The sequence below is a fragment of the Poecilia latipinna genome, unplaced genomic scaffold (genome assembly GCF_001443285.1).
Source record: "Poecilia latipinna isolate Pla-1442-1.1 unplaced genomic scaffold, P_latipinna-1.0 Scaffold2016, whole genome shotgun sequence".
Lineage (NCBI taxonomy): Eukaryota > Metazoa > Chordata > Actinopteri > Cyprinodontiformes > Poeciliidae > Poecilia > Poecilia latipinna.
The window spans coordinates 94,045-98,117 of record NW_015114632.1 but is presented as its reverse complement, the minus strand read 5'-3'; the positions used below and the strand labels follow the sequence as shown (position 1 = coordinate 98,117).

The 4,073-nt window shown below is 32.4% G+C and overlaps 1 long non-coding RNA gene across 1 annotated transcript; it reads right to left on the bottom strand.

Annotated features, from left to right (window-relative positions):
• Positions 1-646: 646 nt before the first annotated feature.
• Positions 647-3,952, bottom strand: LOC106935762 (uncharacterized). The gene is made up of 3 exons (XR_001421964.1): positions 3,626-3,952; positions 2,582-2,717; positions 647-819 (listed from the first exon to the last, which is right to left on the bottom strand). It is a non-coding gene; the product is annotated as an uncharacterized LOC106935762 (long non-coding RNA).
• Positions 3,953-4,073: the final 121 nt, after the last annotated feature.

Here is a 4,073-nt window from a genome sequence, read left to right as displayed (position 1 = left end):
AGCACAAAAACTACCAAAGTGTGACTTTTGCCTAATATCCCCTCTTTAAAGAAGGGTCAGATGATAAAACAGTATCTCAGCATATCATTTTTCACCTGTCCTGTTTTATGGTTATGCTCTTTTTCTTAATTTGCTATGTATGTAAGTCTTGTCCTTTTATGGTTTTGTTTGATGTTCTGTTTGTAATTTTACATGATCCCTGTAAAGTGGTTTAGAGTGTTTACAAAAGCACTATGCAAATAAAAGGTATTATAATTATCATTATAATACAGATATAAAACCAGCTTGAACTCAGTTCACAGTGCTAACAGGCAGTAGGAACCCAAATGGAAGGACAAAAACATGCAAAAGGTAAATTTTGCATTATTTTCCTTTTAACAGAGTCAAATTTGGAAATAAATCTGGTTATGTGCAGTTTTTCTTAGTAAGTTATCAAAAATAGAGACAAAAACATGAGAACACCCCTGCTTTGTTGTAAAAATCACTCAAATTGTAAAGGTACGTTTCACCAACTTTTAGCAACTTATCAAAATGACGTCTCTAAAACAGATTATTATTCGCATAATAACGGCCGCCTTGGAGGTCTAACAATGTGAGAGAAAGAGGGAGAAGAAAAGAGAGAGAAAGTATGTCAAAGGTTTCCCGTTCTTACCCTCTGTGGTCACCATCTGTCTGGCTCCGGCTAGAGCACAGACGGACGCTCGCTAAGCTCAAACAGGCAAGTCATCTGAGGACAGCTCACCATCGCCGGGACGAGGGGAGCGAAAATGAGGGCAGCTGAAGATGTGAGCTTAAATAAGATGACGTGTGTCCTCTATTCTAAATAATAACATAATTAGAAAGATGACAGAACAAATGAAATATCCGCATGAGGAGTTTTAGGAAATTTGTTTTGAAGATAAGTGAGAGAGAAACAAAATGGCACTCAATCTAAATACACTTTTTAAAATTGTGTCAGAAAAAAACATAAAAATGGATGAATTCTGGAAGGATTTCAGGTGCAAAGAGGTGCAATAACACAAAATCCTTAAAAGTAGTTTTAGTACACTTTAAATACTTATAAGTAACTTTCAGCAAGATGTAGTAATATAATCTTATAGTAATATAATAATGTAATATAGTTACAATAACTAGTAACTATATTACTAGTTATTAATATAAAATAACTAGTAGTTATTTTATATTAATTAAAATAAGTACTAGTTCCACTGGTAGATTATTTCACTTGTAACACATTTTATAAGTGAATTAATCTGGACAGTGGAACTAGTACTTTTTTATTAATATTAACGAATTATCAGTTAATGAATCAATAAGTTTATTCACTCAACAAAACAATTTTCATCACCAATGTACAAAAATATTGTCTTGTAACATTTCATCTACATGAGTGGAAGGGAGCAGGAAAAAGAAAAAATTATAAAAATTTGATTGATTGTGGAATTATTGACTTAAAACAAGAAAACCAGCTCCTACAAGTTACTTATTAGTTTTGTTTTATTTCAAATGTACTAAGATATTGGCACTACAAGCTAAACCAAAGATACTGGGTAAGATTTTGTGTTTTTGAAGAATGAAAAACAGTTTTTCTGCCTGGTTTGTCTTTTATTTATTCATTCATCTTCACTTCAGCTGTTCCTGTCAAAGGATCCCCTTACATGATGCTGCCACCACCATGTTCTGATATAGTTCACACTGGCGGAGCATTTACTAATAAGTTACTTTCTAAAGTAAGCTGCAGTGGATTTTATTTTGGGTAAATAAACCAATGTTTCCTGCAGGATCTGTAGTCACTTCTTTCCTTTTTGATTAATTTATCACCAATATTGGATAGGAAATGAGGGTCTCTGTGAGAGACTCTGTAAACATTTATTCAGACAAACTGTTCTGTTAACTTGGCAAAACAGATGTTTTATATATCAGGTTTTATTTATATCAGAGGCTACTAAAACATATTTTTACTCAAGTAAAAAGTTTTTGTTGAAAAGGCAACTCAAGTTTTGACTAACTGATTTAATATTTAAAAATTACATCATTAACTGAACCACAATATATAGATGCTGTGGAAATTCTGGTGTTTTAAAGACCAACATGAAAATGATTTATACAAATAAAATAATTACTAAATAAAATTAGGCAAAAAGAAACAGTTTTCCAAATGAAACTTAAAACTTTAATATTTAAAAATGACATGATAAGACGGACCAAGAAGTGGAAATTTTGGTATTTTAAGAATGAAAAATGCCATAATTAACATAAGTAACAGCAAGTAAAATTAGGTAAAAGAAATTTATCAAAATCTGTTTCTTTCACTAAAAAACTTATGAAACTTTAACAAAAACTGCAGGTCTGTGTCTGGTGAACTTTTGGTTAAAACATGTTTGTTTTTCATTTAGTGGAGCTATCCAGAAATTTTACTCAAACAAGAGTATAAATACTTCATAAAAACATTACTCAAGTAAAAGTAAAAAGTATTTTTTTTAAATAAAGTTACTATCAAACTGTTTTTTGTGGACAGGTCCGATTACAGCGCACAAAACCCAAAGTAATTTCATGTTTTTCTCTGGATTCAGTTTGATACCTGTGACAAGAAGGCCATGAATCCTGCAGAAAAGCGTTCAGTAACTCGACCCGTCATGGCAGCTTTTGTCCGTTCTTAAACTTTCCCACCATCTTTCCAAGAGATTACTGGTCTTGATGAAGTGGAAATTGTAAATCTGCTTGAACAAATGAAGAACAGACTTTCAGAGCAGTAAAAGCAGTAAATTTCTGAGCATGTGCAGGTTCTGAATAAAATCAGGGCTTTAAAAACTGATTCTATTCAAACTGTAGAGGATATAGAAAACATTACACACCTCATTTCAAATGCTGAGTTTTTGTAATGCAAACAATGCAACTCAAATGAAAATCTGAGGATAACAGATTAGAAAACTTTCTCTGTTCTGATGAGTCTCGGTTTGAGATGCAGTATTCACATGCTGGACCAGAAATTAGTGTAAACAACATAAAAACATGGATCCATCCCAGTTTTCATCAATATTTTAGCCTGGCAGTGGGGGTGTAATGTTGAGGGGAATACTGTCTTCACATCCTCTTCTTTCTATAATTATAGTGAATCTGATTAACCTAAAATTAGGTCAAATTGTTTTGTTTTGTTTTTTTTTGTTTTTTTTACATTTTCTCATTTGAAACCTTTCGCTAAAACTACTTTGCAGACAGGTAAAAAAATGATTATGCAAACATATCTTTCTGGAGAAGATTACTATGACAGAAAATTAAGCCATTGTAGATAGAAAAAGAGAGAGAAGTAGTTTCTGCAAAAAACTTTCTAGAAAAAACGTAGAAATTTCTGTTTGAAAAGTTAAGATCTTGGTAGAAAAAAAATCTGAAATTTTGAGATAAATCTCAGAAATCTTGAATAAACATGAAGATTTCTGAGTTTGAGTGTGAAAAAAATTAGAAGAGAAAAATGCAGAAATTTTTAGATTACTCAGAAATTTTCTAGAAAAAAAATATTTTCTGATTTCAAAAAGTCTAAATATTTGCAAGATTTTTTTTTTTTAGATTAGTCTGAACATTTCATGGACATTTCTCCCTCTACCGCATTTGTTTTGGTTGTGTTTACCCAGAATGCCTTTCGCCGTAGTCCATTTCCTGGTTTTGGAGCGGTCTCTGGTCCTCTTGGCTAGCTGCACTCGAACGTCGCCAGTTCACTTCAGCCGAACCGAGACTGAAGCTTGTAGAGTAAAACCGACACAGAGAGCGAGGAAAAGTAGAATATTAGTGGGTTGTTTTTCACCCGTTTATCAGCATTAGTTTCCCTTTGCTGTGGCGCTCTACAGCTAATATTTAAACCTTCAATAAACAACTGGACTAATTGTCTCGTTAGTTCGTAGAACATGGCAAAATTCATAATAATCAAACAGGATGAAATATTTCATGAAGTATAGGAGCCATGGTTTGTTAAATTTTAATCTAATTTTAACAGAGGCATATTGGTCCATAATATTAAATTACTGACCATTATAAAAGAGAAATTGCTTAGTCCTCTCTTGCATCTTGACAAGATCCAA